General features: G+C 34.9%; 1 long non-coding RNA gene across 1 annotated transcript in view; it reads right to left on the bottom strand.

Annotated features, from left to right (window-relative positions):
- Positions 1–1,909: 1,909 nt before the first annotated feature.
- LOC141565990 (uncharacterized) overlaps positions 1,910–14,987 on the bottom strand; it is a 100,400-nt gene continuing 87,322 nt past the window's right edge. The window contains exon 3 of the long non-coding RNA XR_012489197.1: positions 1,910–9,054. This is a non-coding gene — a long non-coding RNA (uncharacterized LOC141565990). The remainder of the gene's footprint in view (positions 9,055–14,987) is intronic.

The raw sequence follows: 14,987 nt of genomic DNA, 5'->3' as shown, positions 1-14,987 counted from the left end.
CAAGTTATTATTGATAATTTAATATGCTTCAGATTCTACCCATATAACAATGTTAGGAAAAACATGCAGCATGATTCTGCTATGTTTTATCTGCATGATTTTGAGTGAGTTACTCCATTTATATGAGCTCGTTTGTGAAACAAAAACAGAATGAAAACCTTTCTGGGTTGCTTTCTAGCTCTATATCTTGTGATTTGAAGTTACAAGGATTTAAGGTTTTTTAACAGTCTGCTATGGTTTTTCAATGCAAAGGAAATGGTCCTTCCAATAGTTCCACTGAAAAATGGTAGCACTGACTATCTCTGGTTGCTCTTCATCTAGGATCTGTAGCCTATCCTCTATTAGGCATGGTGTTTGTTTTGAGATTCCTCTACCAAGCTCAATTTACAACCTTGGGTTTTAAAGGCCACTAGAAGTATGGTGATTCTTCAGCTAGCAAGTAGTTAGCTCCCCTGCAGTTTCATCATTTGAGGAACTTCTTAATAAGTCCTAAAGGAGAGTCAGTTGGTCAGTAAGCATTTATTAAGTGCCTATTAAATTTTAGGTGTAATGGTAAAAAAAAAAGAGGCAAAAATTGCCCTGTCTAAATGAATTCCCATTCTAAAGGGAAACAACATATAAGTAATATGTAAGTAAGAAGTGCTGCCATTTGTGGTCTCTTGGGATCTTGTCAGTCAGTCAGCAATCAATAAGGATTTATTCCTACAACTTTCCAGGTACTGTGCTAAGTAGTATACAAAAAGAGGCAAAAATTCTATTGTCTTCAAGAAGTGAAGAACTTAAAGAAGGAATAAATAAATAATTGAATATGTACAAACAAGTTGTATATTAGGAGAAAAAGGGAAATAATTAAGAAGACACTAGAATTTTTTTAAACCTCTATTTAGTATTTTATTTTTCCCTAGCAACATGTAAAAACAATTTTAAACATTCATTTTTAAAACTTTGAGTTCTAAATTATTTTCTTTTCTCCCTCTTCACCTCCCTCATTGTGAAAGCAAGCAAATCAATATAAATTGTTCATGTGTAGTCATGCAAAACATTTCCATATTAGTCATGCTGAGAAAGAAAACATAGAAAAAAAAACACAAGAAAAATAAAGAAAGCTAAAAAAGAAAGTATGTCTCAATATGTATTTGGACATCATCAGTTCTTTCTCTGGGGATAGATAGCATTTTTCATTGTTAAGTTCCTCATTCTTTCCTCTGAATGCAATGTATTAAATCTGATTACATTGTATCTGAATGCATTCTATTGCTGAGAATAGCTGTCATTCACAGCTGATCACCTCATAATGTCACTATTACTTTGTACCCAGTACGATTCCCTTTTTATCAGCTCATGTAAGTCTTTTCAGGTTTTTCTGAGAGCATCCTGCTGATCATTTCTTCTAGAACAATAGTATTCTGTCATAATCACATACCACAGTTTTCAGTTGGTGGATATCCCCTCAATTTCCAATTTTTTGGCCAACAGAAAAGAGCTCCTATAAATCTTTTTGTACATGTATGTCTTTTTCTTTTTCTTTTTAAATCTCTTTTGGGATGCAGACTTAGAAGTGATATTGCTAAGTTGAAAGATATGTCTAATTTTGTAGCCCTTTGGACATAGTTCCAAATTGCTTTACAAAATGGTTCATCAGTTAACATCTCCACCAACACTGCATTAATGCCTCATTTTTCCCAATTCTCTCCAATGTTTGTAATTTTTTCCTGTCTATTAGCCAATCTAATAGATATGAAGTAGTATCTCATAATTATTTTAATTTGCATTTCTCCAATCAATAATGAATTAGAGCATTTTTCTCTATAGTTATAAATAGCTTTAATTATTTCATCTGAAAACTGTTCATATTTTTCATTATTTATCAGAAAGGCTCTTATTTTTTATAAATTTGATTCACCTTTTCTATATGTTTGAAAAATAAGGCCTTCATCAGAGAAACTTGCTTCATTTTTTTCCCCACAGTTAACTATTCTTAACTGTATTTCCTTCCACTCTGTTCCTTTCCCTGTTTATTCTATTCTCTCTTCACCCTATCACTCCTTAAAAGTGTTTTGCTTCTGACTATCCTTTCTGTTGTGGCCATCTTTAAGAGCTCAAAGCATATGAGTCCTTTGATTTCAGAGGAGAGATGAATGAGATGGGAGACTCACAGAGTGTGAAAAGAGCTCCAGTTTATTATACCACACAGCTTTGTTAATATACATTTTTGCAAGCATGATCAGTGTGTGAACAGTAGCCAATCCCCAAATATCATTCAGAAAAGCAGCTCATTGACTTTGTGTATGCATGGTATCTGCCAATGGGAGGACAGCCAATCCAGCAATTCAGCAACTCACTCACAGGTGAGAGGCCCTGTTAAGGCATCCCTCTTTACAGAGCCACTGGCTGTGACCTTCTGCTACCCATTCCCATGATCACAAATCATTGCTCCTTGCTCAATAAGGACATTTCTGCAATGTGGCAGAAAATTTATTGTGCACCAAAGATCAAGGTGACCTTAGTACTCCCTCTCAATAGAGTCCCATAGCTTAGCAATTCCCCCTTTTTATCTTTTAGATAAAAAGTCCTTTCTTGAGCTGCAACCTCTGAAAGGATGACAGAGAAAGATCAATAAAAGCATCCTAATATTACAAGGCAACAACAAAGCAATAACAACATAACAACACACAGGGCAATCCATGATTCTAATTTTAACACCATGAAGAGGTATTATCAAACCAATGTATGATTTTTTTCAGTAGTTTTATCTGGATTCAAATCTTCATGAAAAGCTTTCTCTATATCAGATGCTAATGCATATAAAATTTCTATGTCACCTTCCATTGTGTTATTGAGAAATAAACCATTCAAATGCCTCTTGATATTATTCCAATCATAATCTTGGTCTGTATGACTATATATGTATACAGCAAAGAGTTATATCTTTGTATATCTTTGTACAATCACATTGTAATTGAGTCTGGAGTTTCAATAACTCTACTTTTACTTCTGTTTCCAATGATACTCTCTTAAATCTTTTATCATCTGATACAATTGTTCATCTATCTTAGCTTGTCAGGCAAAACTCACTGAGACATTCCTAGCTAGTTCCTCTGTATATCTAACTTGTACTAAACTATTTTATGTATTAGATATGGACATTGCAAGAAAGACTGATGAAACTATAAGTGAAACCAACATAGTGATATCTAATATGACACAACTGATACAAGTTTTTTTTTTTTCCCCAATGGGATTAAGGTTTGTTTACTTCTTTTCTATTATGGTATTGAACATATGATCAGTCTTAGTATGATACCATTTCTCATTTTTCACAAGAAGCATTGATACATGAGTTCTAGTGATAACAAATACAGTTTGATTTTCAATTTCAGTATACAAGCAATCACTAACTGTACAATTCCAACAAGTAACATTGTAAAAATCTAATGTTTCTTTGATAGCACATAAATGCATATTTCCCTCCCAGACACACTTTAGCATAGAATTGGCATTCAATTCTTGCGCCATTTGTCCAAGAACCAGGGCCCAAGATGTTTTTCCAGATGCCAAACTGCCAGCGCAATTCTTGAGTGACAAGAATGTGTCCCATGGCAGCTTGTGCTTTCCATTAACTTTTCCAGGTATTTCATTTGTAAGGTACCCAAACAGCTACTGGAAGACTGACATAAGTCATCTTTTTAGCCTCATGCCACACTTGTAATACCCAATTTGCAATCATATAACAAGTGCAAGTATGAGCATGGCACACAGATATGAGGGGCCAGCTTGATGACCCCTTTATGTAGACACACTTCTATAACCCTCCCATGCAGATAAGGGTATCACTATGACAGGGCATCCCCAGCATGCCCAAAATATGTGTTACATGATACTCCATACCTGAAGCTGGCATTTGTAAAGTCACATTCTTCACTTGTGTGCAATAGGTACCAACGCAAAGGAAGCCTATTCGCAAGTCCAGCAAAGTTGTACTTTACTTTTGCCATAGTTCCATTGTATTTCTCAAGGTGAAATTTGTTCCCCATTATTCAGGATGCATTTCCTATGAGCACTACATCTGGTACGCGTTCCCCCCATGAGACAATCCTAGGCCATGGTGAGCCCATCATGATAGCCCATCTTTTGGGCTGTTGTCAATCCTGAGTATAAGTAATTTAACATATATATATATATATATATATATATATATATATATATATATCATCTTGCTAGTGGTCTTGGGGCCACATCTTCTCCTCCTGTTGGACAGTTGCCTCTTCTTCCTTCTTTTCTTCTTCTGCTTTATGGACAACTTTGAGATGTCTGGTAGGAATCCACTGCTGAAGGTTTTCTCCTGTGGAGACATAAGCATATCCTGGCCCCCACATTAGAACCCTATAGGGTCCCTCCATCCTTTAGGACTCTTCATTATCATGTCTTAATAAAGATGAGTTGTTATCTTTGAGTGATTTTCTGTCTATGTTCACCAAAGAATATTTAATAGCTGGACTTAAATCATTTGAATCAAATTTTAAGTAATTTATTGTGTATACTGCTTTACCTATATCTTTCTGAGTGTTCCTACCTCCATCTCCCTCTTTTTGTTTTTTGATAAATCTCTTGAGGATCTGATTAGTCCTTTCTACCAATGGCCTATCCAGTAGTATTGTAAGGAATACCAAACATATGGAGAATTCCTGTAAGAACTGTTTTAATATTTTTGAGATAGATGAGAGTCCATTATCAGTCTTAATGGTGTGTGGCATACCCACAGAGGCAAAATAGTGAGATAGGTGATTTATTACATGTGAAGCAACTTCCTCTCATTGAGAGAATACAGATATAAAGCCTGAATAAATGTTACCTATAACATGAATACATGTTTTTCCCATATATGTAACATCCATTTGCCATATATCATTTGGCCTATCACCTCTGGGGTTAGTCCCCAGCCCTACAGATCTTTGAGAATGTGGTACTCAAGCTACACATCTTTTTACTATGCTTGCTGCTTCTTGACAGGATACTCCATACAATCTCTGGAGAGATGTGGCAGACAGATGCTAATATTCATGAGCTTTTATTGCTTGTTCTTGAGGGGTTTGTATATTTTCAATGCTTGTATAATGACATACAATTAATTTTGCTGTATTGAGGTGTAAGGTGTAGTAAATACATTAGAGATGCCCTATTGAATAAGAATATGGCTGCTTTAATTTTGCTTGGTGGCATCAATGAATACTTTAGGGCCTTTAAGTGAGTGTATTTTTATTTTTATGGGAAATATCCATTGCCACTGTTCATGGAATAGCAACTGGGTCAGGATTTTTCCTGCTCTTACTTCTCCTAAGCCTAAAAAATTGGTCCAGATTTCCTGAGTATCTATTAAGCAATCGAACCTATCCATGTTTATGTTAATCTATATAATTCCCGTTTCTCCTGTTAATTGGAGCAATATTTTCCTTGCTATTTCAGCTGTCATGTCTAAGTGTGGTTCTAGTGATTTTTTTGTCTTTTCTTTATAACAAATACTGGGGAGTTCCATGGGCTCTTTGTTTCCTCAATATGTCCTAATTCTAATTGTTCTTGTACTAATTGATGTAAAGTGATTATTTTTACTTTGGCCAGGGGCCATTGCTTCACACATACTGGTATGTTGTCAGTTTTGGAATGGTGGAAGCTGCAGCGCAATGATCCCTCCTAAAAATTTGTGGTGATTTCCATCCTTAATTGATGTAATGTATCCTTACCCCTAAGTTAGTATGTAAGCCATCTATTATTAAAGGAAAAATGGTTCCTGTCTTTCCATCTTTTTGCCAATTTATGGTTCAATGGACATCAAAGTCTCCTTACTGTTTCCTACTCCTGCCATTCTATTGTTAGCTGAAGTCACAGGCCACCAAGAGGGCCATTGAGAAGCAGCCACCATAGTCCTGTCAGCTCCAGTGTCTATTAATCCTTCAAACTATTGTTTATTCAAAGTAAGAATCAATATTAGCTGAGTGAGTGTGATAGCCTTTGTAAAATGTTTGTACAGTTGCCTCTGAATTTGGACCCATCTGTGGGGCTAATTCACATTTAATATCTTCTAACTGCAAAAAATTATCAAGTAAACAGTGGGACAGATTTACTTGATAATTTTTTGAAGGATGATGTCTAAGCTCTTTTTTAAAATTGTGATTTTAAGGTAGTCCAATCATTTAAAAATTATGTCTCCTAGATCTATTTTGCAGGTCAGATATTTTCCCAATGAGATGTTTTGCATTGTCTTTCATTTTTTCGTTCTTTTGGTTTTGTTTTATTATTTCTTGATTTATCAAAAAGTGGTTAACTTCCATCTTTTAATTTTAAAGAATTATTTTCTTCAGTGAACTTTCATATCTTTTTTCCTTTGGCTAAGGTATGCCTCTTTTTCCATTTGTTCAATTCTGATTTTAAAGATAGTTCTCTTTTTATTACTTTTTTTTTCTACCTATTTTACCATTTGGTCTATTTTGGTTATATTTTTTCAATTTCTTATGTTTTCATTAGTTAGCTCATTTTTCATGAATTTTTTTGTTTTTTGTTCTCATTTCTCTTTAAAACTTTTCTTTTACCACTTTTACTTGATTTTCAAAAGCCTTTTTGAATTCTTCCATGACCTGAGACCAATTAATATTTTTCTTGGAGGCGTTGAATGGAGGAGCTTTGACTTTGTTGTCTTATTCTGAGTGTGAATTTTGATCTACTTTGTCACCATAGTAACTTTCTGTGGTCAGGATTTTTTCTGTTGTTTGCTTATTTTTCTAGCCTATTTTTGACTTTTAACCCTTTGCTAAGGTAAGGCTCTGCTTCCAGCATGGAGAACACACAGGGGTTTTTATGCAGTTTTCAGAGATATTTCTAGAGTTTTAAGTTCAATTCTTCCAAGGAGAAGTGTGTTCTGCTTTGTAAGCAACCACAAGTATTCTTTTCTTCCTTGGAACGGTGAAAAAATTCCTGTTTCCCAGTGGCTCCAATTCTGTTGTGCTATTGATCCTCCTTATCTTGGGATTCTTGCCCTGGGATAGCCACTCAGGACTTTTATCTAGATCTGAGTATGGGCAAAGCAACATAGTCTGCTACCAATGTCAGCAAAGAGGCTTCTGTAATCTTTTTCTGATCTTGATAAACCCCTTTATTGTCTGTGGGCTGAAAGTTCTGGCAGCACTAGCTACTGCTGATTCAATCACCCCCAAGGCCTGCTTCTAATTTGCTGGGGCTGACTCTGCACAGGCCCAGCCTGTGGTGGATTGAGCTCTGCTCTTACTCAGGTGGGGCAGATTTTCTAGTGGACCTTCCAAGTTATCTTTGACTGGAAATTTATTTTACCCTATCCTTTTGTGGGTTCAGCTACTCCAGGATTTGTTTTATGGCATTGTTTAAAGGGATTTGGAGGGATTTGAGGAAGAGCTTAGGTAAGTCTTTTCTTGACCATCTTGGCTTCATGCCTACTGCCCCACTCCCTTCCTCACATGACACTGGAATTAAGTTGGGAAAGGCTTCCTGCAGAAGATGAGATTTTAGTTGGGACTTGAAGATATCAGAAAAGTTGAGAGGTAAAGATGGAGGGGAAAGAGTATTCCAAGAGGAACAGTAACAGAAAATAAACTGAGAAATAGAATATCAGTGTTGCTATATAGAACAGACAGGGAATGGAAAAAGAGTGGGGAGAATGCTAATTAATATGAGATTTTTGAACACCTGAGGGTTTTGTATTTAAAGGAGTGGATAAATATAAACATTTTTAATATAGTATTTCCTTTCCTTGGTACATATTAAGTTAGAGGCAGAAAGGTGGTATATTCATGAAATCAGAAAGCCCTAAAACCCCAATCTGACACTTGTTCTGTGACTCTGCGAAAGACTTCTCTGTCTCAGTTTCCTTAATTGTAAAATGGAAAACATAATAGCATCTATCTCTTAGGATTGTTATGTGGATCAAATGAGATAATATTTCTAAAGTATTCGGCACAGTACCTGGTATAGAGTAGATTCTTAATTAATGCTCACTCCCTCATTAACCTATTTGATATTAGCAAAAATTTTATTTTTTTTCTTAACTACTTCTCTATTACAGTTGAAGGCACTATTATACTTTCACTAATGCAGATTTTTGCAATCTTGGAATTTTTCATTGATTTTTAAAATTTTTTATTTCCATATAATCAGTTGCTGTCTTTTCTGTTCTGTGTTCGTAATACTTAGCATATCATCCCCTTTTCTTCCCTTCCAGAAAGAAACCACTAACTAACTTTATTTCTTTATATTACCTCACCTGGGAATATTTTAGTGATCTCCTAGTTGATATCCTTAATTCTAAACTTTTCCTCTAATCCATTTTTACATAGCTGTCAAAATAATTTTTCTAAAGCAGTTGGAACATAGAACTACCCTGTTCAAAAGTCTTTAGTGATTTCATAATGCCACTAAGGATAAAATATAAATCCCTCAACTCTCAGGGTTTTTTGTTTTGTTTTGTTTTGTTTTGTTTTGTTTTTTTGCAACCTGGTTTTATCTACTTTTCCAGATATGATTTACATGATTCTATTTCCTGTACTTTGTTCCAGCCCAACTGATTTGATTGCTATTCTTTGTATTTATTATGGCAAAGCTGCACTACCTGTTTTTAATAGTGTTTACTCTCCCCCTAACTACCTAAAGATGATGACTGTTACATTTCACCCCATTCCCAGGATTTTTTACTACCCTTAAAGTGGTTTTAAAATATCTAAGCTTTCTTCCATTGACTCCAGGTCAGAAAATATTTCTCCCTTCAATTGTAAGTTTCATTTAATCACTAAAGATTCAGATTAATTTTTACAAAAGAATATTTACTTCAAAATAAGTTCAAGATAAAAACACATATATACACATTTCTCACTCACCCATCCTTCTTGCCATATCTCCTTCCCCCACTTACTCTCAAGTCACTGATACTGTCTTCTTGCAGTCTCTCTTCTGGGTAGACATTGGCCTTGAATCCTGCCTCCAGGTTTGGCATGGCTCAGATGGGTCCGTTGGAGTTTCCATTGTTTGTTCTTAGAACTGAAAAGAACAAACCAAACAGATCAAACTAAAACAAAATTCCAACCCCAAGTCAATTTCTGGGACCACATGATTAAAGTGAGGGAGAAAGGCAAAGCAGTCTTTTTTCTACTACCAGTCAGTTTGTAGCAACAAAATTATATGTAGATATAAGAATTCTAGTGTTCTTAATTTTAGAGACAACCTATTCCAGCTACAAAGCCAATTGAAAAAGACTGTTTCTATCCATATAGTAGAAGAACAAATAATTTCTTCTCCTAAAAACAGATTCTTGGCATTTCTCATGTGGGTACTTGCATTTTTTGTGATTTAGAAATGTACAAAACAAAGTAACAGTTACAACTGGAAGATGCTTCTTGTAGGTTGGTTTCTACCTCTGCATTTTATGATCCAATTTTACAGGGATCTAAACACTCAGTTGGGGGTTTCCACCACAAAAATAAAAGCAAGTAGTCCTCTGCCCATTTCAACTTCAAATTTTCTGGCTGATGCTTTTAATTTTCATCTGGACTCTGGGTTTGTTCTCTGTTTATAGGAGAACTCTAAGCTTCCTTCAAAACTCACCTCAAATACTTCCCTTTCCAAACTCCTTACTGTGAGTGCTCTCTTCCTTCTCCAATTTGTGTGTGTGTGTGTGTGTGTGTGTGTGTGTGTGTGTGTGCTTTGTATTTCCTCAGGAGAATGTAAGTTCCTTGAAGACAGAAAGTTTTGTTTTGTTTTGTTTTGTTTTGTTTTGTTTTGTTTTGTTTTTTTGGTATAATTTGTCTTGGAATCTTCAGTATCTAGCATAGTCCTTACTCATGGATGATGTTTAATGAGTTTGTTAATGATGTTTAATGTTAATCTTAGTATTCCTGTATTAGTTATTTGATTCATTTCCCTTTTTTGTATCAAGACTCTAGGAATGAATAAAACAGAATGACATGGACCTGTATTTTATGGAGGAAAGATACTTATATTAATATTCATACACAAAAACAATCCTTTTAAGTAGATTGGCCTAGAATTGATTTTCTAAGAGAGAGTATTACCTCCTTTAAACTGTCCTTCTAGGAATTAGGAAAGATTAAATTTTTGCTATAGAAATTCCATTTTTGCAATTTGATTCAGAAGGCAGTTTTGCCTTTGTAAGTCACTAATTTAGTTCCCATTACTTTCTTGAAGCTAGTTTAAAAATAGAAGGCAATTAAAAATTAATTAGTAAGTAATTTCTAAAACATCTCAAGATAGCAACAGAAATAATATTTTTTCCCTCTGAGGGGTAAGAAAAATAGTTGTATAAAAGAAAGCATAGATTGGTATGTAAAGCCCTCCAAAGTCTGATTTCCATGAACTTTTCCAGACTTATTTCATATTATTCCCTTTTGTACACTCAAGCTCTTCCTTGAGAAGGACATGCCATGACTCATCTTTCTGCTTTTGCACAGGTTGTTTGTCAGTGACAGAAAGGTAATTTTTTTTCACTTCTATTTCTTAGAATCCTAAGAAGTCCTTCCTTCCTTCAAGGCTCAGCTCAACTACCATTTTCCATATCAATATTTCTTGGTCTACGTCCCCTCCTTTTTATTGTCTCAGTTCCAAATAGTTTCAAGCCTCCTTTTGGGACTTTGCACAAGATAGACCATCTTCTTATCATATTTATTAACTGATCGTCCCCTGTTCGTCCCCTGTGCCTGGAATGCTCACCTTCCTCATTTATGCCTTCTGGCTTCCTTAAATCTCAGCTAGAATCTAACCTTCTTAGATAAATTTTTCCTAGCCCCCTTTAATCTAATCCTAGCTCCCTTCCTTGCCTCCCCTTTCCCTTGTGAAAGAAATCCCCCCAATGGACTTTGAGTTGTACACAGCTGAATTATATGGCAACATAACTAAGCAACAATAATGACTAATAAATAAGAGCGGCAGCAAGCTGTGGTGGATAAAACGCTGGCTTTGGAATTAGGTATATTGACTCTGTGGCACTGGACAAATCACCTTACTTTTCAGTGTTCTGACATACTGAATTACTTTTGAATACCCACACTTTCTAGGATTATAAATTACATTGAAGGGACTAATCTGCATTGGTAGAGGAAATTTTTTTGTTTGTTTGTTTCTTTTCCCCATTTTTAATTGTTTTTTATTTTACTAAATGCATGCAAAGATAATTTCCAACATTTATTTTTGCAAAATCTTGTGTTCCAACTTTTTCTCTATGCCCCATAGAAGGAAGCAATCCAATGTAGGTTAAACAAATGCAATTCTTCTACACATAAGGAAATTCTTTTAGTAGCTCCCTATACTGATGAAATTATAGATCAGGTTGGGAAAAAAAAAGATGATAACCCAGTCTTCACTTTCAGAAGACCAACCTTTAGGAAATGAACTAAAATTTCATCCAGAGATATTTAATAAGATCATCTCAAGGTCAATGGTCATTAGAAAGTGAAATAGCCTAGTCATAACTTTACATCTATACAATTTCAAATGTCAATTGAAAACGTGAAGGTATAATTTATTCTATGTAATAGTCAATAATCTCCACAGCATTATTATCTTATAAATAATACATTTTCCTCTTTCTGTCTTTTTTTTTCCTTTTGTCTTATTAATGATGACTCCCAAGTTCTTGAAAGCTATGCATGCTTTGGCAATACCAAGCTGAAAAGGTCCCAGAGTATATATTTGTATTAAGGCCCCAGAGTATATATTTGTTTTTCAAGGACCAGAGCAGCCTAGCAAAATTCAAGAAGACCTACTACCTACATCAACTTCAGGGCAATAATTTTTTTCCCCATCAGAGTAACTTTTGAATATGGTCTATTAAATCACAGAGGACTTCCCTTGTCAAAGTCAGAGAATGCCTATGGAACCTTAGGGGTCATTATATTAGGCTTATGTTCGATGAGTTAGATTTTATAAAGTCTCAAGTTTGTAGTAATTACAACACTATAAATATGGTTATCCAGTATAGGAATGGTCCCCAGTTATAATAATGTTCCCAGTTAGAAAGCAAAAACTTCCTAAAAATAGCGTGGGGAGCTATGTGGAGCCAAGATGGTGGAGAGTAGACATGTCTTTATTTGAGCTCTTCTTAGTGTCCTTCAGATCAACACCAGATCAAGCCTTTGAACTGGTTTTAGAGAGACAGAACCTGTAAATATTTGGAGTGTAACAAATTTTTGGAAGAAGATACTTTGGAAGAACTTCAAAAAAGGTCTTTTTCAATCAGACAGGGGGAGAGGATGCCTAGTGCAGCTGGGGTGCAAGATGCCCAGGGGAGGGAGCCAGGACTTTGTGGTGTCCCCACCCCAGGTATGTACTGGGAAGCTCCTAGACTACTCTGTCCTGGGTACAAGTCAGTGGATCAGCAGATATTAGCTGTGACACCCAAAGAAAATACAAAAGGCAAATAGTGAGCCTCTGAACACAGGACCTGGCCATGCCTACTCAGCAGTCAGTCAGCAGCATCAGCCTTAGGTCAGCCTAAAGCAGCTGTCAGCAGACAACCTTAAGAGCAGATCTCAAGTTCAAAAAAATGAGCAAAAAGAACAAAAAGAACTCTGACCATAGATAACTTTTATGGAGAAAGAAAAGAACAGACTTCAAACCCTGAAGATCCTAAAGGCAAATCATCTGCAGATGAAGCCCCAAAGGGTGATATTAGTTGATCCCTATTTTACAAGGCTCCCTTGGAAGAATTCAAAGAGATAATTAGAAGAAAGTGGGGAAAGAAAATGAGAACTTGGCAAGAAAGTTTAAAAAAGGAAAAATAGAAATTGTCTGAAGAAAACCCCTTAAAAATAGATGTGATCAAATGGAAAAAGGAAATAACTCCTTACAAAATAGAAATGAAAAGGAAACCAATTTATTAAAAAACAGAATTTGTGAAATGAAATAAAAATGCAATGAACAAAAAATATCTCATTTAAAAGTTCAATTGGTGATCAATGATGGACAGAATCAGCCACACCCAGAAAAGGAACATTGGAAAATGAGTGTAAACTATTTGCACTTTTGTTTTTCTTCCTAGGTTATTTTTGCCTTCCAAATCCAATTCTCCCTGTGCAACAAGAGAATTGTTTGGTTCTGCACACATATATTACATCTAGGATATACTATAACATAATCAACATGTATAAGACTGCTTGCCATCTAGGGGAGGGGGTGAAGGGAGGGAAGGGAAAAGTTGGAACAGAAGTGAGTGCAAGGGATAATGTAAAAAATTATCCAGGCATATGTTCTGTCAATAAAAAAGTTATAACAACAACAAAAAAAGGTCAATTGGACAATGCAAAAGGAGATACAAAAGCTAACTGAAGAAAATAATTCACTAAAAATTAGAATTTGACAAATGGAAATGAATGACTCAATGAGACTTTAAGAATCAGTCAAACAAAACAAAAAAATGAAAACAAGAAAACGTAAAATACATCATTGGAAAAACAAATGACTTGAAAAGTAGATCTAGGAAAAACAATATAAGAATTATTGGATTTCCTGAAAACCATGATGAAAAAAAGAGTCTAGATGTCATCTTTCAGGACATCATCAAGGAAAACTGTCCTGAACAGAAACAGAGGGTAAAATAGCCATTAAAAAATTCACCAATAACCTCCTGAAAGAGACTCCAAAATGAAAACTCCAAGGAACATGATAGCTAAATTTCAGAATTATCAGATCAAGGAGAAAATATTGCAAGCAGACAGAAAGAAACAATTTAAATATTGAAGACCCATAATCAGGATTACCCAGAACCTAGCAGCTTCCACTTTAAAGGACTGAAGGTCCTGGAATTTGATATTCCAAAATGCAAAATAATCAATTATTCAGCAAAATTAAGCATTATCTTTCAGGAAAAAGATGGACATTCAAAGAAACAGGTGAATTTCATTTATTTCTGATGAAAAAACTAGAGCTGAACAAAGAAAAATTGATCTTCAAAAATTTTAAATAAAATATTAGCCAAAAGATTAAAGCATGTCATCTCCAGGACTTCACCATGACCAAGTAGGATTTATACTAGGAATGCAGGGCAGGCTCAATATTAGGAAAACTATTAGTATAATTGACTATATCAATAACCAAACTAACAAAAATAATATGATTATCTCAATAGATGCAGAAATAGCATCTGACAAAATCCAACACTGATTCCTTTTAAAAACACTAGAGACTATAGCAATAAATGGACTTTTCCTTGAAATAATCATTGAAATCTATTTGAAATAACTAGCAAGCATCATATGTAATGGGGACAAACTAGAACCATTCCCAATAAGATCAGGGGTGAAACACCATTACTATTCAATATTGTATTATAAATGTTAGCATTAGCAATAAGAGAAGAAAATGAGATTAAAAGAATTAGGATAGGTAATGAGGAAACCAAATCATCACTCTTTGGAGATGATAGGATGGTATACTTAGAGAATAGTAGAGAATAAACTAAAAAACTACTAGCAAAGTTATAGGATACAAAATAAATCCACAGAAATCATCAGCATTTCCTGATACAAAGCAGCAAGAGATACAAACAGAAATTCCATTTAAAATAAATGTAGATAATATAAAATATTTGGGAGTCTACCTACCAAGACAAAGTCAGGAATTATATGAACACAACTATAAAACACTTTTCCACAAAATAAAGTCAGATTTAATTAGCTGGAAAAATATCAAGTGCTCATGGGTAAGCCAAACTAATATTATAAAAATGACAATACTACCTAAATAAAAAAAAAAAAGAATCAGAGGATAACTGGGGGCAGCTAAATGGCACAGTGGATAGAGTTCAAATCTGTCCTCAGAAACTTAACACTTCCTAGCTGTGTGATCCTGGGCAAGTCATTTAACCCCAGTTGCCTCATTAAAAAAAAAAAAAAAAAAAGGGGGGCGGAGCCAAGATGGCGGAGAGGAAACACACTACTCAGTGAACGTCCTCACTCCCTCAC

Source organism: Sminthopsis crassicaudata, chromosome 4 (genome assembly GCF_048593235.1).
Source record: "Sminthopsis crassicaudata isolate SCR6 chromosome 4, ASM4859323v1, whole genome shotgun sequence".
NCBI lineage: Eukaryota > Metazoa > Chordata > Mammalia > Dasyuromorphia > Dasyuridae > Sminthopsis > Sminthopsis crassicaudata.
Note: the sequence above shows the minus strand (reverse complement) of the source record. Positions and strands in the feature narration are given on the sequence as shown.